General features: G+C 43.7%; 1 protein-coding gene across 1 annotated transcript in view; it reads right to left on the reverse strand.

Annotated features, from left to right (window-relative positions):
• CALCOCO2 (calcium binding and coiled-coil domain 2) overlaps positions 1-22,606 on the reverse strand; it is a 147,650-nt gene that overhangs the window by 2,126 nt on the left and 122,918 nt on the right. The gene's annotated exons all lie outside the window — the stretch shown is intronic.

The raw sequence follows: 22,606 nt of genomic DNA on the forward strand, positions 1-22,606 counted from the left end.
TCCTTGACTGAGACCAATTAGCAATAAATTAGCTTTTCTTTCCTAAGATGTGGTGAGTCCACGGCTTGAGAAATTACTGTTGGGAATATCACTCCTGGCCCGCAGGAGGAGGTAAAGAGCACCACAGTTAAACTGCAAAGTATAACTCCCTTACCCACAACCCCCAGTCATTCTCTTTGCCTTCGGTGCATGGAGGAAGTGAAGTTTAGGTGTCTGAAGAACATTTTTTATTTCATCTACAAACAAGTTTTGGGGTATAGCCGTATTCCACGTCATTCCTTGCAGTCGGGTAGTGCAGGCTTTAAAGCAGTTAGGAACTTGTAAAGAGGTACTTACTGGGTTTTCCTAACAATTGCTGCCCTAGTTTAGAAAGCCAGAGTTGGCTACTATGTTCTTTCTTTTTCAAAGGTCTCTGTGAGGAACTGTGTCCTCTCATACCTTGTAACTGTCTACATGCCGGACAGCGGAGCAGGTAAGTGCTTTTTCTTCCAGTTGGGGAGACCATACAATTAACAAATTAAAAGACACTGCTTTTTTATTGGGGCATAGATAATCCTGTTGTATGGGTTACACTGGGGCATGAAGCAGGCACTGTAGCATGTGTGAGACTAACATTTAAACTCTTTTAAAAAGAAAGGGTAAAATATTTTATCAGTCTTTATTTTTTGACACATTTACTTGCTAAAACAATAATGGTTTAAACTGAAAGTAAGGCTGAATTTTCTATTTCAGCAGCTTATTCATTTTAAACTGTCAGGTTTGAAAAACTAGTTATTTCTGGTACTCAGTGTACCAGAAAGTAGTGCCTCTCTGTGTCACAGCAGTAATTTGAGCTCGGCAGTTGCGGTCACGTGACCGGCTTTACTTCATAACGTTTCTGAGGAAAAATTAGTTTTTCTCCATTTCTGGGTGATCCGGTCTTAATTGGTAGCGGTAAGGCACCTTAGTTAATTGAGGCGTGGGGTTGCCTGAGGGGTATTTTAGAAGTGTATTTGATGTTTATTAAATGTTTTTTCTTAACTTTTCTCACATAATTTTAGCTGGGGATCGATCCTAATTTGGGATAACATTTAAAGTGTATTCTTTCCTTGGCTTATTTTAATTGAATATTAAAATCTTTGAAACTTATCTTTACAAGTTTATTTACTGTTTCACAACATGTCTGATATGGAGCCTTCTCTCATGAATTCATGCTTATTATGTTTAGATGTACAAATTGCAGCTCCTATGCAATTTTGTTCTTCATGTGTCACGAAAACCTTGCAAAATAAAGGTAAACTTTTTGAGCCTAATGCCTCTCAGGATGATGCTGTTAAAATAATATCTCAGCTTTCTCCTGCTACGTCCCAAGCCTCAATGGGATCACGTGCAGTGCCCTGCAGTTCCTCTATAACTCATAGTGGAGTTTATTAAGAAAGCAGAAATTCCTGCACATTTATCTTCAGCGGTATCTGCGGCATTAGCTGCCATTCCCAGATTACAGGGAAAACGCAAGAGGAAATCTAGAAATTCAGAAAGTAAGGTGCCTGTCCTCAGTTCTGCTTCCCAAGTTGCCCTTTCTCATAAGTCTGATGAGGAAGATACATCAGGACTTTCTGAGGGTGAAATCTCAGTCACAGAAGAAGGAATTATACTGTCCGAATCTGAGGTGGTATCCTTCAGATTTAAGCTTGAACACCTTTGTGTATTGTTAAAGGAGATTTTAGCTACTTTAGAGGACTCCGATACCCCTGTCGTTGTCACTCCTAAGAAATATTAAAAACTTAATAGTTTCTTTGATGAACCTTCCACTTCTGAGGTTTTTCCTGTGCTGGACCGTGCTAGAGAGATTATCTCAGAGAAATGGGAGAAACCAGGGGTGTCTTTTTTCCCCGTCTCCCATTTTTAATAAAATGTTTCATGTCGAGGACTTCGTTAAGGACCCTTGGTATACTGTACCCAAAGTTGAAGGGGCCATTTCCACTCTGGCTAAGAGAACCACTATTCCTATTGAGGATAGCTGCTCTTTTAAGGATCCGATGGACAAGAAGCTGGAGGCTTATTTGAAAAAGATTTATGTTCATCAAGGTCTCCAATGGCACCGTGACTAGTGCGGCATCTTATTGGTTCATCGCCTTATCTGATTCTCTTCAAGAAGAGATTTTCTCGGATGAAATTCAAGATAGGATTAAAGCTCTTAAATGGGCTAATTCCTTTACTGCAGATGCCATTTTACAGGTTGTTAGACTAGGAGCTAAAACTTCTAGTTTCGCTTTCCTAGCCCGCAGGGCGTTATGGTTGAAATCCTGGTCTGCGGACGTTTCCTCTAAAGTCAAGCTTCTGATGATTCCTTACAAGGGCAAAACCTTGTTTGGACCCGGTTTGGGTCAAATTATCTCTGATATTACGGGTGGAAGAGGGTCTTTTCTACCTCAAGATAAGAAGAATAGGCCTAAAGGACGTCAGAGTAATTTTCGTTCCTTTCGTAACTTCAGAGGAAAGCCTTCCCCTTCTTCTTCAAAGCAGGAACAATACAAGTCTTCTTGGAAACCCAATCAGTCTTGGAACAAGGGGAAACAATCAAAGAAACCAGCAGCTGATTCCAAATCAGCATGAAAGTTTTGCCCCCGATCCGGGATCAGATCAGGTGGGGGGCAGACTTTATCAGTTCTCTCAAGCCTCGATACGAGATGTCCCAGATCCCAGGGTTACAAATTGGAATTTAAGACTTTTCCTCCCAGAGACAGATTCCATCTCTCAAGATTATCTGCAGACCAGATAAAGAGAGAGTGTTCTTGAAATGTATACTTCATCTTTCCTCCCTGGGAGTGATAGTCCCAGTTCCAGTGCAGGAACAGGGTCTCTGGTTCTACTCCAACCTATTTGTGGTTCCCAAAAAAGAGGGAATTTTCCGTCCCATTCAAGACTTGAAGGGTCTAAACAAGTTTCTCAAAGTTCCATCCTTCAAGATGAAGACTATATACACTCCATTCTTCCTTTAGTACAAGAGGGTCAGTTCATGACAACCATAGACCTAAAGGATGCGTATCTTCATGTTCCTATTCACAGGGACCATCACAGATTCCTGAGATTTGCCTTTCTGGATAAACATTTCGAGTTTGTGGCCCTTCCATTTGGTCTAGCCATGGCTCCCAGAATTTTTTCAAAGGTTCTGGGGGCTCTTTTTGCAGTGATCCATTCTTGTGGAATTGCTGTGGCACCCTACCTGGACGACATATTGGTTCAGACGCCATCTTTTCAACAAGCAAAATCTCACACAGAGATATTGTTGTCTTTTCTTCGTTCTCATGGATGGAATGTGAAGCTGGAAAAAAGCTCCCTTTCCCCTCCTACAAGAGTAGTGTTCTTAGGGACCATAATAGATTCTCTATTGATAATGATTTTTCTGACAGAGGTCAGGAAAAAAAAATATTCCTCTTGCCTCTCTCTTCAGGCTACTGCTTATCCTTCAGTGGCTCAATGTATTGAGGTAATTGGTCTGCTGTTGGCTTCCATGGACATCATTCCTTTTGCTCGATTCCATTTGAGATCTCTCCAGTTGTGCATGCTCAGACAATGGAATGGTGACCATGCAGATCTCTCTCAGAGAATAGAGTTAGATCAGTCGTCAAGGAACTCTCTCCTGTGGTGGATTTCTCAGGAACATTTTTCTCAGGGCACATGCTTTCGGAGACCTTCCTGGGTGATTGTGACCACGGACACCAGCCTGCTGGACTGGGGAGCAGTCTGGAACTCGTTAAAAGCTCAGGGCCTTTGGACTCGGGAGGAGTCTGCTCTTTCCATTAACATCTTGGAGTTGAGGGCGATTTACAATGCTCTATTGGCTTGGCCTCAGTTGTCCTCAGCCAAGTTTATCAGGTGCCAGTCAGACAACCTAACCTCTGAGGCTTACATCAATCACCAGGGGGAAACTTGGAGTTCCTTAGCCATGAAGGAGGTTACTTGGATTCTTCAGTGGGCAAAGACCCACAATTGCTGTCTATCTGCCACATTTCAGGAATAGACAACTGGGAAGTGGATTTTCTGAGCAGACAGACTTTTCATCCCGGGGAGTGGGAACTCCATCCGGAGGTGTTTTCCAGCTAAGTCCTCAAATAGGGGTGCCGGAGTTAGATCTGATGGCGTCCCATTAGAACGCCAAGCTTCCAAGGTACGGTTCAAGGTCAAAAGATCCGCAGGCCATTCTAATAGATGCTCTGGCGGTTCCTTGGGTTTTCAGGTTGGCATACCCGTTTCCTCTGTTTGCTCTCCTTCCACGAGTCATTGCTCGTATCAAACAGGAGAGGGTGTCAGTGATTCTAATAGCCCCTGCATGGCTCATTACAGCTCATTCCACAAGAGCTGTTTCCTCTTCTTGGGCTTTCAAAATTGAAGTTTCTGTGGAACAAATTTGCAAGGCTGCAACTTGGTCTTATCTACATACTTTTTCAAAATTTTCCAAATGTGATATTTTTGCCTCGGCTGAGGCTTTTTTTTGGAGAAAGGTTTTTCAAGCGGTGGTGCCTTCTGTTTAGGACTGCCTGCCTTGTCCCTCCCTATTTATCCGTGTCCTCTAGCTTGGGTATTGGTTCCCAACAGTAATTACTCAAGCCGTGGACTCACCATATCTTAGGAAAGAAAAACAAAATAAATGCTTACCTGATAAATTTCTTTCTTTCCGGATATGGTGAGTCCACAGCCAGACAGTTGTTCTTTTGACTATAACCTCAGGCACCTCTACGCCTATTGTTACTCCTTTTTCTTAATTCCCCTTCGGTCGAATGACTGGGGGTTGTGGGTGAGTGATACTTAGCAGTTTAACTGTGGTGCTCTTTGCCTCCTCCTGCTGGCCAGGAGTGATATTCCCAACAGTAATTACTCAAGCCGTGGACTCACCATATCCGGAAATAAATACATTTATCAGGTAAGCATACATTTGGTTCATCTCTATGTTAAGCAATCACTGTGAAGAATGCTGCGGGCTAAGGTACATTTTACAATACTCCAGATTCTCTAGAGGTAGTGGAACAAGCACACTTTTCAGAGATATTTTACAGCAGAAGAAGGTAAAATCAATACTGTTTTATTTTCATTTATTGGGGAACCTTGCAGCATGTTATATACTGATTTCATATTTGAATAGAAGCATCTTTACCATATATATCTATTTGCAAAAATGCTTCTTGTAAGAGTTATTTTTACTGTGGGGGACATTCAAGCATATGATATTTCACTCTTGCCAGTCTTTAAGACCCAGAGGCAATTTTTTCTTTTAAAATATCATTAGTACGTCCCTTTTAAGGAACAGTAAACGCCTTCAGTGCTAAGAACTCAATCTGCAGATTTCATAAATCTAACTATATATATATATATATATATATATATATATATATATATATATAAACTCTATTCCAATTTTATCTTCCATCCATGTGATTGAAGAAGACTGAGAAGGGACTCAGAGAATTCTTCGGCAAGACGAAAGGATGGTGCTTGCACCAGAATATCGTCCAAGTATGGGGCTACTTCAATACCCTGAGTTTTGGCAACAGCTAGAAGAGCCCACAGAACCTTCGTAAAGATTCTTGGAGCAGTAGCTAGGCCAAACGTAAGGTCAATGAACTGGAAGTGCTGGTCCAGGAATGCAAATCTCAGGAACTGAAAGTGTTCCCTGTGTATTGGAACATGAAAGTAAGCATCCTTTAGATCTATAGTGGTCATAAACTGGCCTTCCTGAATTAAAGGTAGGATGAACCTTATAGTCTCTGTGTTGGATACCCTGGCTACCCCGACTGGGTAGCTCCGCCAAACGGGTCCTGCTTCCTCCCTGCCGACTGCAGCTATGTAGCTGGCAAGTGACCACAGCCTGTAGCCACCCCTGATGCCCGACAGCACCAGAATTCAGGGTCCCACCCTGTGGCAGACTCCAGCTACCCAGACTAGGTAGCTCTGCCAGAGGGTCCTTCCTCTGCCTGGAACAGGCTGCTATGTAGCCCAGTAAAGTGATTTTAGCTGGAGCCCACCCAAATAACTAGACATACTAGCATTCAGATGAAACAGGAACTGATTTTATTGTAAAACATACACTCCTTTTATACACAAAGCTCATCTTGATAAGACAATGGACAATCCCACAATTTTCCTGCCATTCCTGACCCTCCAGACAGGCCAGCGCCTCCACAGCAGCCATAGTCCCACAGAATTCCAGGACCCAGATGTGACGGTTTCAGGGTGTCAATTAAAAGCTCTCGGTCCCCAGATGCTACAGTCTCAAAAGCAGCGTTCATTACTGGGGACCGGATATACAGCCCGTTGAAGTTATGGGGTTAGGGGTGTCCAAAGACGCTGGTTCCCAAAGAAGCTTCCCTCCATTAATTCCCCCAATTCTTGTCCTCCCTAGGGGCTACAAATCCCCAAAAGAGCAAAGCTCTGGGGCAAAGGGTCGCTGGAGCGACCAGGGGTAAAGTTAGCGGGTGTCCTGCTGTTCTGTGGCTGACCGGGAGTTCCAGGAGCCCGGCCAGCCTCAGCGGGGTTAGGCGGGTGTCCATTGTGAGCTGACCGACCGGGAGTTCCAGGAGCCTGGACAGCCTAGGAGGCTTTTCCAGGTCAGAAATCAACTCTTCCATGACCAAGTGTACACAGCAACTCAACACATAGCACACATCTGGGAGATCCCGTAAGCCATGAAATGGCCAAATCTAATGTAACAGGGAGTGAGCCATGTATTAGTGGGGTGGGGGTTAGCCTTGGGGGTCTGGTATCCATGACAGTCTCTACCTTGGTGGAAGGGACGCTGAGAAATTTGTTTAAGCACTTTAGGTGCAGAATCGGGCGGAAAGTTCCCTCCTTCTTTGGGACCACGAAAAGGTTTGAATAAAACCCCAAACCTCTTTCTTCGATAAGCACCGGGACAACAACTCCTAAGGCGGAAAGATCCCGAACGCACCCTAGAAAGGCATCCCTCTTTTCTGGCCTGGTAGACAGATTCCAAAGAGGGACTCTGCCCCTTGGTGGATGAGATTTGATGCCTATCATGTATCCCTGAGATACCAACTCCAGGACCCACGGATCCTGTATGTCCTTGAACCAGGCATCTGAAAAAAGAGACGGTCTGCCCCTACATGATCCGATCCCGGATCAGGGGCCACCCCTTTATGCCGATTTGTTTTAGGCGGGCCTCTTATTCTGCTTGGATTTATTCCAGGACTGAGCCAGCTTCCAAGTACTCTTGGGTTGTTCGGGCTTGGAGGAGGATTGTTGTCGTTGGGATTTGTCAGACCGAAAATTAGAAGATTGTCGTCCCTTAGACTTGTTCATCTTATCTTGCTGTAGGAAGGCACCCTTGCCTCCAGTAACCGTATAAATAATAGAGTCCAGGCCTGGACCAAATAAAATCTTTCCCTTGAAGGGAAGAGAAAGGAGTCTGGACTTAGAAGTCATATCTGCAGACCAAGACTTTAACCAGAGAGCCCGGCGGGCTAGGACTGCAAAGCCCTTTGCATTTAGGCGAATAAATTGCATGTTCGCATCACAGATAAAAGAATTAGCAATTCTCAGATCTTTAATTCTGTCTTGATATCCTCGAGGGGAGACTTAACCTCAATGAGTTCCGACAAAGAGTCGCACCAGTAGGTAGCCGCTCCGGCAACAGCGGCAACTGCAGCCGCCGGTTGAAACAAAAAACCTGTATGTTGAAACATCTTTTTAGAAAGGTTTCCATATTCTTATCCATCGGCTCACTGAACGAAGAACTATCCTCAAGAGGTATAGTTGTATTTTTAGCAAGCGTAGAGATAGCACCATCCACCTTAGGAATGGAGCCCCACAAATCCAGTTGAGAGTCCGGGACCAACTTTTTAAAAGTAGACGAGGGGGAAAAGGAAGAACCAATTCTTTCCCATTCGTTCTTAATAATGTTCGCCATCTTAACCGGCACAGGAAAAGTCAAAGGAACTTTCCTGTCTTCGTAAACTCTGCCTAATTTAGGTATCATAGGTTCTTCAGGCAGCACGGTCTCTGGAACCTCTAACGTAGACAGAACCTCCTTTAATACAAAACGCAAGTGCTTAATTTTAAATCTAAAGGATGGTTCCTCCACAGCAGGAGGCTTAGACACTAAAGACTCTGACCCAGAAAGTTTACCCTCTGAAGCAACAGAGGTTAACTCATCATTGGATAACTGGGACATAATAGCTAAATCCGATAAATATTTAGATGACTCCGGGTCAGGAGAGCTATGTTTACCCTTTCTGTTGCGTTTGTTAGAGCGAAGTAATGCACTGAGCACCGCAGACACCGCCGTTTGTAACTGCGTGGCAAAGTTCGCAGGAAGAAGGCCCCTCCGGATGGAGGATTATATGTGTTAAGGGGGAACTGCATGTGGTGTGGATAATGTAGTAAGGGTAGTAATCTCACGGGGCTCTGAGTTCTGAGAGGTAGACGGCACAGAGGGACTAAGAGCCTTAGCAGGCTTGTCTTCCTTCTTAGACTTTATAACGGTGTTAAGACATGTGGAACATAATTGAGTGGGCGGTAAAAAAAAAGGCCTCCTCACAATATAAACAGGTATGATTTAGTACAGAAGGAGTACCTTCTAACATGTCAGAGTCCTCCATAGCTCAGGTTATACCCACAGAAGGACACAAATAAAAACATTTTTTTTATTATAGAAAACTCACCTTTATACTCCCAATGGCTGGGGCACTCACCACCTCCTAGACCCAGATAGTTAACAGAGGAAACGCTCTCCTCAGGTTCAAATATCAGCCGGAATGGAAAAAATTAACATAGACCACACCCGGTCATATGAAGTGCAAGACAGTACTTCTCCTGTTATTACAAGTACAGAAAGTAATAGGAGCTGTGCAACACTTTAAAAAACAAAAGTGTAACTTAAAAATGAACCCGGTTTGTTCCAGCCAAAAACACACAGTCTATCAGCCCAGGAAAAATTCACAAAAAGCAGCATGTAAATAATGAATACACTGCTTAATTAACCCTAACTGTTCAATAAACCCCCTTCAAACGATATTAACCCTGTGTCAGGACCTTTTTTACCTTTTTACCTTCACTGTTCCTTTAAGTCCTTAATTGGTTCCACTACCGTACTTAAGTCCATCAGTCCCAGCATGCTTTGCTGGATTATTGTTTCCTGCACCGTCAGTAGGTGTGTTGTACTCTAGCCTATCGGCAACTCAGCCTTTTCCGCTAGCCTCAAGCAGCTAAAGGTCACAAGCCGGAAGTCTCCCTGACGTTCCACGGATCACTACAGACCTCGCACTCATCGCGGTGTGACAGCTTACTTACCCTCGTCATCAGCAGCAGCCGGACTTCAACTCGTGCAGTCGCACAAACCAGCACCGCTGCCATCCGCCTGCAGGCTCAGCTAAACTCTCTCTCCACTGTACAGCTTTCCAGTGATTGCACGCAGCAGGGATTATCAGGTCGTATGCTGAACTGTTATTTGCCATATTCTTGTATCTCATACTATTGCCAGAACGTTATATGTGTATCAAGTTCATATGCTAAGTGTTACCTTAAGTTTACCACCATTGCTAACACCCTATTACACGTACCTTGCCTGAAAGTTATTAGTGAAGTTCCCCTGATTGAACTTGCCACTTTCCTTAAGGGCTATAATAAGACAGTAAGAATATCTGTAGGCTACAGCTACTTGACGTTATCCTCACTGTCACAAAACCCACTTGATTTAGAATTAGTGCCTGTAGCACATTTAATACAACACTGCACATACCACTGTTTAATTGATAGGAAGAGCTACTCAGACAACCAAAACTCAGTATATTCTATATATACTGATATAATAATCCAGCCCTAGAAAAGTTAATTATCAGTGGAATGGATCCAGCAGAAGTTGCAAACCAAGTTGTGGTTCTTACACAGCGCATGGATTCCCTATCTCAGACAATAAAGAACATTCAAACTGAAACTCAAATCCTGAAAGACCGTCTCAGAGAAATTTATGCAGCCAAAGCTCCACATACTGAGACGCAGCCTGAGCCTCAGGTCACCTCCCCTGATAAGTTCAGTGGTAACAGGGCTACCTTCAAATAATTCAGAAACGCCTGCTTGTTATTATTTGCGCTTAAACCCAGAACTTACAACACTTACAGGTTGAACGTTTTAACCACTATCTCTTACTTGAGGGGGGAACCGCGGATTTGGGCCTTTATGAGACCCAGAATCCCATTTTGAACTCCCTAGATGAGTTCCTAAAAGCCTTCTCATCGTTATACGATGACCCTTTCAAGCAGAATACGGCTGAATTAACCCTCAGGGCTCTTAAACAAGGGAGATATCCCGTGGAAGATTACATTTCACAGTTTAAAATTCATGCCATTGAGTCCAAATGGAATGAGGTCTCACTAAGGAACCAGTTCAGGTTAGGGCTCTCTGAAGACATAAAAGATGAGCTCTCCCGGATTGGTGTGCCTGAGAGATTGGAAGATTTATTTAACCTCTGTACCATCATAGACAGGCGTCATCGTGAGCGTAAACTTGAGAAGGCCAGTACCTCCTCCTCATTCAAGCGTTACACTCCCTGTACTACCACTCCTAAAGATATTGAGTCCCCAATGGACATAGGGTTCTTAAGAGGCCCTCTCACCACAGATGAGAAAAATAGAAGACGTGCATTAAACCTATGCATGTACTGTGCATCTACAGAGCATGATGTGAAAACCTGTCCTCTTCTATAAAAGACAAAATCGGGTACGAGACCTATCATTTCTCTTAGTATACCTCTAACAAATAGCCCTAAACCTTACTTCATGTTACCTCTCTTCTTACAGTGGGACTCACAGCGCCTAAAATCTGAGGCTTTAATCGATACCGTGGCATGTGGCAACTACATCGACAATGAGTTTGTTGTTCAAAATAAAATACCTATCCAAGCAAAACTGTCTCCTGTGTCTATTAACCTTATTGATGGTTCTTCGCTTTCCTCAGGTCCAATTACACACAAGACCATACCGATGCTTCTTTGTACAAATACTGGTCATAGAGAATTTATATGTTTTGATGTAATTCCCAGTCATATCTACCCTTTAATCCTAGGTTTATCTTGGCTTAAGATTCACAAACCCAAATTCAATTGGCAACATATGACATTAACACTGTCCTCACAATATTGCAAACTAACATGTTTCCCTTTACATAACATTCTACTCACAACTAACTCAGCCCTACCTTCAGAATACAAAGATTTTCAGGATGTCTTTAATAAAACTGAAGCTGAAACTCTACCACCCCATAGGCCGTATGATTGCCCTATAGACCTCTTACCTAGAGCGACTATACCATATGGCCATATTTACCCCCTGTCCAAGCCTGAGTTAGATCATTCAAAGGCCTATATACAGGAGAATTTAGCTAAGGGGTTCAGTCATTAAGGCCCATAATAAACTACAGAGAACTGAACAAGAGAACAAAAAAGAACCGATACCCACTCCCTCTCATTCCAGATTTGATAGAGAGGTTATGTACTGCCAAGGTCTACACCAAATTGGATCTCAGGGGTGCATATAACCTCGTTAGAATGAGAGCCGGAGATGAGTGGCTGACAGCCTTTCAAACCCGATATGGCCTCTATGAATATACTGTCATGCCATTCGGTTTATGTAACGCTCCGGCAACATTTCAGTGTTTCATAAATGACATATTTAGAGACATATTAGATATCTTCATTGTAGTATACCTTGACGACATACTCATCTTCTCAGATAACTTGCAACAACACCATAAACATGTCAGAACAGTTTTAGCCCGCTTATGCGAAAATAAATTATATGCAAAACTTGAGAAATGTGAATTCAACACCACTCAGGTTACTTTCTTAGGTTATGTTATTTCCAACACTGGTGTTAAGATGGACAACACAAAGATCCATGCTATTACACACTGGCCTACCCCAAAGTCTAGGAAGGAGGTACAAAGATTCCTAGGCTTCGCCCACTTCTATTGAAAATTCATCCGAAACTTTGCCTCAATTGCTAAACCATTGACTAATTTGACCATGTTAGACAAAACATTTACTTGGACGCAAGATTGTCAAAAGGTATTTCAACAACTTAAATCGATGTTTACCACAGCTCCGATATTACAGTTCCCTGATACTAACTTGCAATACATCATTGAAGTTGACGCATCTGATTTCACTTTAGGGGCTGTACTTTTGCAAAAGCAGTCCCTCACGGATACTATGCACCCCGTTGCATATTACTCTAGGCTTATGGTTCCAGCTGAACGGAATTATCCGGTGGGCGAAAAAAAACTGCTCGCCATCAAATGCGCATCTGAACAGTGGCGCCATCTACTAGAAGGAGCTACTTACCCTATCATTGTGATAACAGACCACAAAAACCTTCAGTACCTACAGAACAACATAACCTTGTCTGCCAGACAACTCCGCTGGAGTCTGTACTTTCTTCTGTTATGTGTGATCAGTCCACGGGTCATCATTACTTCTGGGATATAACTCCTCCCCAACAGGAAATGCAAGAGGATTCACCCAGCAGAGCTGCATATAGCTCCTCCCCTCTACGTCAGTCCCAGTCATTCTCTTGCACCCAACGACTAGATAGGATGTGTGAGAGGACTATGGTGATTATACTTAGTTTTTATGACTTCAATCAAAAGTTTGTTATTTTACAATAGCACCGGAGCGTGTTATTACTTCTCTGGCAGAGTTTGAGGAAGAATCTACCAGAGTTTTTTACTATGATTTTAACCGGAGTAGTTAAGATCATATTGCTGTTCTCGGCCATCTGAGGGAGGTAAAAGCTTCAGATCAGGGGACAGCGGGCAGATGAATCTGCATTGAGGTATGTTGCAGTTTTTATTTTCTGAATGGAATTGATGAGAAAATCCTGCCATACCGTTATAATGACATGTATGTATACACTTCAGTATTCTGGGGATGGTATTTCACCGGAACTACTCTGTTAAAAGTCACTAATCCTTTTAATAAGTATTTATCATGTTAAACGTTTTTGCTGGAATGTAGAATCGTTTACATTTCTGAGGTACTGAGTGAATAAATATTTGGGCATTATTTTCCACTTGGCAGTTGTTTGATTTTAATTGTGACAGTTTCGTTTCTCTTCACTGCTGTGTGTGAGGGGGAGGGCCGTTTTTGGCGCTCTTTGCTACGCATCAAAAAATTCAAGTCAGTTACTCTTATATTTCCTGCATGATCCGGTTCATCTCTGACAGATCTCAGGGGTCCTCAAACTTCTTTGGAGGGAGGTAGATTCTCTCAGCAGAGCTGTGAGAATTTTATATTGACTGTGAATAAAAACGTTGCTCTGTAATTTTTATGTCAAAGTTAATTATTGTTATTTTACTAATGGGAACAAACCTTTGCTAAAAGTTGTGTTGTTTTAAAGTTTGATGCTATAACTGTTTTTCAGTTCATTATTTCAACTGTCATTTAATCGTTTAGTACCTCTTTGAGGCACAGTACGTTTTTACTAAAAAAGATTATAACCAAGTTGCAAGTTTATTGCTAGTGTGTTAAACATGTCTGACTCAGAGGAAGATATCTGTGTCATTTGTTCCAATGCCAAGGTGGAGCCCAATAGAAATTTATGTACTAACTGTATTGATGCTACTTTAAATAAAAGTCAATCTGTACAATGTGAACAAATTTCACCAAACAGCGAGGGGAGAGTTATGCCGACTAACTCGCCTCACGCGGCAGTACCTGCATCTCCCGCCCGGGAGGTGCGTGATATTATGGCGCCTAGTACATCTGGGCGGCCATTACAGATAACATTACAAGATATGGCTACTGTTATGACTGAAGTTTTGTCTAAATTACCAGAACTAAGAGGCAAGCGTGATCACTCTGGGGTGAGAACAGAGTGCGCTGACAATACTAGGGCCATGTCTGATACTGCGTCACAGCTTGCAGAGCATGAGGACGGAGAGCTTCATTCTGTGGGTGACGGTTCTGATCCAAACAGATTGGATTCAGATATTTCAAATTTTAAATTTAAATTGGAGAACCTCCGTGTATTACTAGGGGAGGTCTTAGCAGCTCTCAATGATTGTAACACCGTTGCAATACCAGAGAAACTGTGTAGGTTGGATAAATACTTTGCGGTACCGGCGAGTACTGACGTTTTTCCTATACCTAAGAGACTAACTGAAATTGTTACTAAGGAGTGGGATAGACCCGGTGTGCCGTTCTCACCCCCTCCAATATTTAGAAAGATGTTTCCAATAGACGCCACCACTCGGGACTTATGGCAAACGGTCCCTAAGGTGGAGGGAGCAGTTTCTACTTTAGCTAAGCGTACCACTATCCCGGTGGAGGATAGCTGTGCCTTTTCAGATCCAATGGATAAAAAATTAGAGGGTTACCTTAAGAAAATGTTTGTTCAACAAGGTTTTATATTGCAACCCCTTGCATGTATCGCGCCGATTACGGCTGCGGCAGCATTTTGGATTGAGTCTCTGGAAGAGAACCTTAGTTCATCTACGCTAGACGACATTACGGACAGGCTTAGAGTCCTTAAACTAGCTAATTCATTCATTTCGGAGGCCGTAGTACATTTAACCAAACTTACGGCTAAGAACTCAGGATTCGCCATACAGGCACGTAGGGCGCTGTGGCTAAAATCCTGGTCAGCTGATGTTACTTCTAAGTCCAAATTACTTAATATACCTTTCAAGGGGCAGTCTTTATTTGGGCCCGGTTTGAAAGAAATTATCGCTGACATTACAGGAGGTAAGGGCCACGCCCTACCTCAAGACAAAGCCAAAGCTAAGGCTAGACAGTCTAATTTTCGTCCCTTTCGGAATTTCAAAACAGGAGCAGCATCAACCTCCACTGCACCAAAACAGGAGGGAGCTGTGGCTCGTTACAGGCAAGGCTGGAAGCCTAACCAGTCCTGGAACAAGAGCAAGCAGGCCAGGAAACCTGCTGCTGCCCCAAAGACAGCATGAACCGAGAGCCCCCGATCCGGGACCGGATCTAGTGGGGGGCAGACTTTCTCTCTTCGCCCAGGCCTGGGCAAGAGATGTTCAGGATCCCTGGGCGCTAGAGATCATATCTCAGGGATACCTTCTAGACTTCAAAGTATCTCCCCCAAGAGGGAGATTTCATCTGTCAAGGTTGTCAACAAACCAGATAAAGAAAGAAGCGTTTCTACGCTGTGTACAAGATCTGTTATTAATGGGAGTGATCCATCCGGTTCCGCGGTCGGAACAAGGACACGGGTTCTACTCAAACCTGTTTGTGGTTCCCAAAAAAGAGGGAACTTTCAGGCCAATCTTAGATTTAAAGATTCTAAACAAATTCCTAAGAGTTCCATCGTTCAAAATGGAAACTATTCGGACAATCTTACCCATGATCCAAAAGGGTCAGTACATGACCACAGTGGATTTAAAAGATGCTTACCTTCACATACCGATTCACAAAGATCATCACCGGTATCTAAGGTTTGCCTTCTTAGACAGGCACTACCAGTTTGTAGCTCTACCATTCGGATTGGCTACGGCTCCAAGAATCTTCACAAAGGTTCTGGGTGCCCTTCTGGCGGTACTAAGACCGCGAGGGATTTCGGTAGCTCCGTACCTAGACGACATTCTAATTCAAGCTTCAAGCTTTCAAACTGCCAAGTCTCATACAGAGTTAGTTCTGGCATTTCTAAGGTCGCATGGATGGAAAGTGAACGAAAAGAAGAGTTCTCTTTTTCCTCTCACAAGAGTTCCATTCTTGGGGACTCTTATAGATTCTGTAGAAATGAAGATTTACCTGACAGAAGACAGATTAACAAAGCTTCAAAATGCATGCCGTGTCCTTCATTCCATTCAACACCCGTCAGTAGCTCAATGCATGGAGGTGATCGGCTTAATGGTAGCGGCAATGGACATAGTACCTTTTGCACGCCTACACCTCAGACCGCTGCAATTGTGCATGCTAAGTCAGTGGAATGGGGATTACTCAGATTTGTCCCCTACTCTGAATCTGAATCAAGAGACCAGAAATTCTCTTCTATGGTGGCTTTATCGGCCACACCTGTCCAGGGGGATGCCATTCAGCAGACCAGACTGGACAATTGTAACAACAGACGCCAGCCTACTAGGTTGGGGCGCTGTCTGGAATTCTCTGAAGGCTCAGGGACTATGGAATCAGGAGGAGAGTCTCCTTCCAATAAACATTCTGGAATTGAGAGCAGTTCTCAATGCCCTTCTGGCTTGGCCCCAATTAACAACTCGGGGGTTCATCAGGTTTCAGTCGGACAACATCACGACTGTAGCTTACATCAACCATCAGGGAGGGACAAGAAGCTCCCTAGCAATGATGGAAGTATCAAAGATAATTCGCTGGGCAGAGTCTCACTCTTGCCACCTGTCAGCAATCCACATCCCGGGAGTGGAGAACTGGGAGGCGGATTTCTTGAGTCGCCAGACTTTTCATCCGGGGGAGTGGGAACTTCATCCGGAGGTCTTTGCCCAAATACTTCGACGTTGGGGCAAACCAGAGATAGATCTCATGGCGTCTCGCCAGAACGCCAAACTTCCTCACTACGGGTCCAGATCCAGGGATCCGGGAGCGGTTCTGATAGATGCTTTGACAGCACCTTGGAACTTCGGGATGGCTTATGTGTTTCCACCCTTCCCGCTGCTTCCTCGATTGATTGCCAAAATCAAACAGGAGAGAGCATCAGTGATTCTAATAGCGCCTGCATGGCCACGCAGGACTTGGTTTGCAGATCTAGTGGACATGTCATCCTGTCCGCCTTGGTCTCTACCTCTAAGACAGGACCTTCTGATACAGGGTCCATTCAAACATCAAAATCTAACTTCTCTGAAGCTGACTGCTTGGAAATTGAACGCTTGATTTTATCAAAACGTGGTTTTTCTGAGTCGGTTATTGATACCCTGATACAGGCTAGGAAGCCTGTTACCAGAAGGATTTACCATAAAATATGGCGTAAATACCTATACTGGTGCGAATCCAAAGGTTACTCCTGGAGTAAGGTTAGGATCGCTAGGATATTGTCCTTTCTACAAGAAGGTTTAGAAAAGGGTTTATCAGCTAGTTCATTAAAGGGACAGATTTCAGCTCTGTCCATCTTGTTACACAGGCGTCTGTCAGAAAATCCAGACGTCCAGACCTTTTGTCAGGCTTTAGCTAGGATCAAGCCTGTGTTTAAAGCTGTTGCTCCGCCATGGAGTTTAAACTTAGTTCTTAACGTTTTACAGGGTGTTCCGTTTGAACCCCTTCATTCCATTGATATAAAGTTGTTATCTTGGAAAGTTCTGTTTTTAATGGCTATTTCCTCGGCTCGAAGAGTCTCTGAGTTATCAGCCTTACATTGTGATTCTCCTTATCTGATTTTTCACTCAGACAAGGTAGTTCTGCGTACTAAACCTGGGTTCTTACCTAAGGTAGTCACTAACAGGAATATCAATCAAGAGATTGTTGTTCCATCCTTGTGTCCAAATCCTTCTTCAAAGAAGGAACGTCTTCTACACAATTTGGATGTAGTTCGTGCCCTCAAGTTCTACTTGCAGGCAACTAAAGATTTTCGCCAAACTTCTTCCCTGTTTGTCGTTTATTCTGGACAGAGGAGAGGTCAAAAAGTTTCTGCTACCTCTCTCTCTTTTTGGCTTCGTAGCATAATACGTTTAGCCTATGAGACTGCTGGACAGCAGCCTCCTGAAAGAATTACAGCTCACTCCACTAGAGCTGTGGCTTCCACTTGGGCCTTTAAGAATGAGGCCTCGGTTGAACAGATTTGCAAGGCTGCAACTTGGTCTTCGCTTCATACTTTTTCCAAATTTTACAAATTTGACACTTTTGCTTCTTCGGAGGCTATTTTTGGGAGAAAGGTTCTTCAGGCAGTGGTTCCTTCTGTATAATGAGCCTGCCTATCCCTCCCGTCATCCGTGTACTTTTGCTTTGGTATTGGTATCCCAGAAGTAATGATGACCCGTGGACTGATCACACATAACAGAAGAAAACATAATTTATGCTTACCTGATAAATTCCTTTCTTCTGTTGTGTGATCAGTCCACGGCCCGCCCTGTTTTAAGGCAGGTAAATATCTTTTAAATTATACTCCAGTCACCACTTCACCCTTGGTTACTCCTTTCTCGTTGATTCTTGGTCGAATGACTGGGACTGACGTAGAGGGGAGGAGCTATATGCAGCTCTGCTGGGTGAATCCTCTTGCATTTCCTGTTGGGGAGGAGTTATATCCCAGAAGTAATGATGACCCGTGGACTGATCACACAACAGAAGAAAGGAATTTATCAGGTAAGCATAAATTATGTTTTTCCCGTTTTGATTTTGTAATAACATACCGACCAGGTACTCAAAAACGGAAAGGCAGATGCACTCTCCAGAAGAGATACCAGACGTCTTATGCAAGATGTTCCTACTACTGTAATACCTAAATCAAAATTTCTTGGATTGCTTATTAACCATCACCCAGATCTAAGGAAGTCCTAGCTACTTGACTCTACCATTCCACTTCAGCTTCTACATATGAAACAGAACGGACTTTATTACCACAGAGACCAGCCCTACATACCAGTAGAATACAGACCAGAGCTCCTCAGGTCTAGCCATGACTCCCCTCTTACTGGACATCTGGGAGCTCGGAAAACTTTGGAGATACTCAGACGATCTTGTTGGTGGCCCTCGATGACCAACTCACTCAAGGATTACATTTCACATTGTTCCATTTGTGCAACTTCCAAGCCTTCACATCAGTACCCAGTCGGTCTTTTGCAGCCTTACACGGTCCCCAAATCACTGTGGTCTGACATTGCCATGGATTTTATTGTCGACCTACCGAAATCATCCTCCTACACTACAATCTTGGTTGTGGTCGATATGCTGTCCAAAATGGCACATTTTATACCAGCTATTGGACTACCTACCGCCCACCAGACTTGTGAATTGTTCATCAAGGAGATAGTCCGGCTCAATGGCTTACCTACTGTCATACTCACCAACAGGGGTTCACAATTCACGTCTAGATTCTGGAAACAACTTTGCCAGTCTTTACAGATCACTCAAAAAATTGCAACCTCTTACCACCCACAGACTAATGGTCAAGCAGAACGGACTAACCAGTGGCTTGAGCAATACCTTCGCTGCTTTTGCTCAAACCACCAGGATACCTGGGCAAGGCATTTACAATTAGCGGAATTTGCATACAATAACGCCACTAACTCTTCAACAGCCTATAGCCCTTTCTACATCAACTGTGGCATACATCCTAGGATCAACTATTCCCCTTATATTCCATCTCCCAATCCACAAGTGAACGACACAGTCAATAAAATCTCACAGACTTTCACCATCATCCAGGATAACATCAAACTAGCTCAGGCCTCTCATAAGAAATATGACTTACGCCATAGTCCACAACCCAAATACCAGGTGGGACAGCTAGTTTGGCTCTCCACCAAAAATCTCAGATTGCACACGCCTTCGAGGAAACTAAGTAAACTATTCATCGGACCATTCCCGATATGGGCTGTCTCCAATCTTGCTGTTACCCTACCACTTCTGGACTCATACAAACTTAATTCAACTTTCCATGTCTCTCTTGTAAAACCCTGTCTCTCCAAAGATGTGAAACCTCACTCCATTTCACATGACCTCAACCAACCACCAGATGTGGATTATGAGGTGCAGGCTATTCTGGATTCTAGACGCCGACGAGACATCCTGGAATATCTCATTCATTGGAAAGGGTATGATCATGACGAGGACTCCTGGGAGCCTGCCTCCTCTGTTTAAGCTCCCAGGTGTGTCTCCTTGTTCCACCGGCGGCATCCAGACAGACCTGGTCCTTGACCCACGCAGTGGTTATCCTTGGGGGGGGATCTATGTCAGGAGCTCTTTTACCTTTTTACCTGTACTTAAGTCCATCAGTCCCAGCAAGCTTTGCTGGATTATTGTTTCCTGCACCGTCAGTAGGTGTGTTGTACTCTAGCCTATTGGCAACTTAGCCTTTTCCTCTAGCCTCAAGCAGCTAACGGTCACAATCCGGAAGTCTCCCTGACGTTCCACGGATCACTACAGACCCCGCACTCATCGCGGTGTGACAGTTTACTTACCCTCGTCATCAGCAGCAGCCGGACTTCAACTCGTGCAGTCGCACAAACCAGCACTGCTGCCATCTGCCTGCAGGCTCAGCTAAACTCTCTCTCCACCGTACAGCTTTCCAGTGATTGCACACAGCAGGGATTATCAGGTCGTATGCTGAACTGTTATTTGCCATATTCTTGTATCTCGTACTATTGCCAGAACGTTATATGTGTATCAAGTTAATCTGCTAAGTGTTACCTTAAGTTTACCACCATTACTAACATCCTATTACACGTACCTTGCCTGAAAGTTATTAGTGCAGTTCCCCTGATTGAACTTGCCACTTTCCTTAAGGGTTATAATAAGACAGTAAGAATAACTGTAGGCTACAGCTACTTGACGTTATCCTCACTGTCACAAAACCCACTTGATTTAGAACTAGTGCCTGTAGCACATTTAATACAACACTGCACATACCACTGTTTAATTGATAGGAAGTGTTACTCAGACAACCAAAACTCAGTATATTCTATATATACTGATACCCTGGATCCTATCAAGGTATAAAGGAGCCACACTGTGACCCTGTTATAGCTTTTTATGTGTAAAAATTGAAACAATCTTACCTCCAGGATCCATGCTGTGGAACAGAACAAAGCATCTCAAGTGTGACAGTCTTATAGCAGCGCTCCTGACATGGACTTGAGTGAGAGAAAGCAGAGAGTGAAATTTGTCAACACTGATTGCTTAGGAGCTGTTAGCAGTAGTCTGGATGGTTTTGCAGAAAAACTCTCCCTGCATCTCCCCACTCTAACTTTCATCAATACTCTCACTGAGAGGTTGACATGATTACTTACAACTCCAGTCCTATCTTGAAGGGCAGATACCCTTTTTCAGGACTCTCTGAATCTTCTGACACTTCTTTGCCACCTCCTAACGTGAGGAAAAGCAAAGAATGACTGGGGTAATGAGGAAGTGGGAGGGATATTTAAGCCTTTGGCTGTTTTTTTTGCCTCCTCCTGGTAGCCTTGTGTTGTATTTCCCAACAGTAAGGAATAAAGCTGTGGACTCTCCCTATCTTAGGAAGGTAATACTTTTTATTTTCAAAACCAGAGAGTGCTTTTTTCTTGGCAGCTTATTATTATTTGCACCCTGGTGCCTAACTGACTGGTTTGGTGAGAGTGCTTCTGACTTGAAGATGAAAACCCCAAATCCACAATCTCAGAAAATTAGAATATTGTGAAAAGGTGCAATAGTCTAGGCTCAAAGTGTCCCACTCTAATCAGCTAATTAAGCTATAACACCTGCAAAGGGTTCCTGAGCCTTTAAATGGTCTCTCAGTCTGGTTCAGTAGGAATCACAATCATGGGAAAGACTGCTGACCTGACCGTTGTGCAGAAAACCATCATTGACACCCTCCATAAGGAGGGAAAGCCTCAAAAGGTAATTGCAAAAGAAGTTGGATGTTCCCAAAGTGCTGTATCAAAGCACATTAATAGAAAGTTATGTGGAAGGGAAAAGTTTGGAAGAAAAAGGTGCACAAGCAGCAGGGATGACCGCAGCCTGGAGAGGATTGTCAGGAAAAGGCCATTCAAAAGTGTTGGGGACTTTCACAAGGTCTCAGGCTGGAGTCAGTGCATCAAGAGCCACCACACACAGACGGATCCTGGATATGGGCTTCAAATGTCGTATTCCTCTTGTCAAGCCACTCCCGAACAACAAACAACGTCAGAAGCGTCTTACCGGGGATAAAGAAAAACAGACCTGGTCTGTTTCTCAGTGGTCCGAAGTTCTCTTTTCTGATGAGAGCAAATTTTGCATCTCATTTGGAAACCAAGGACCCAGAGTATGGAGGAAAAATGGAGAGACACACACTGCAAGATGCTTGAAGTCCAGTGTGAAGTTTCCACAGTCTGTGTTGATTTGGGGAACCATGTCATCTGCTGTTGTTGGTCCACTGTGCTTCATTAAGTCCAGGGTCAACACAGCCGTCTACCAGGTGATTTTGGAGCACTTCATGCTTCCTTCCGCAGACAAGCTCTATGGGGATGCTGACTTCATTTTCCAGCAGGACTTGGCACCTGCCCACACTGCCAAAAGCACCAAAACCTGGTTCAATGACCGTGGGATTACTGTGCTTGATTGGCCAGTAAACTCACCTGATCTGAACCCCATAGAGAATCTATGGGGCATTGCCAAGAGAAAGATGAGAGACATGAGACCAAACAATGCAGAAGAGCTGAAGGCCGCTATTTAAGCTTCCTGGTCTTCCATAACACCTCAGCAGTGCCACAGGCTGATAGCTTCCATGCCACACCGCATTGAGGCAGTAATTGCTGCAAAAGGGGCCCAAACCAAGTACTGAGTACATACAGTATGCATGCTTATACTTTTCAGAGGTCCGATATTGTTCTATGTACAATCATTGTTTTATTGATTGCATGTAATATTCTGAGATTGTGGATTTGGGGTTTTCATGAGCTGCAGGCCATAATCATCACAATTATGACAAATCACGGCTTGAACTATCTTGCTTTGCATGTAATG

The sequence above is a fragment of the Bombina bombina genome, chromosome 1 (assembly GCF_027579735.1).
Source record: "Bombina bombina isolate aBomBom1 chromosome 1, aBomBom1.pri, whole genome shotgun sequence".
Lineage (NCBI taxonomy): Eukaryota > Metazoa > Chordata > Amphibia > Anura > Bombinatoridae > Bombina > Bombina bombina.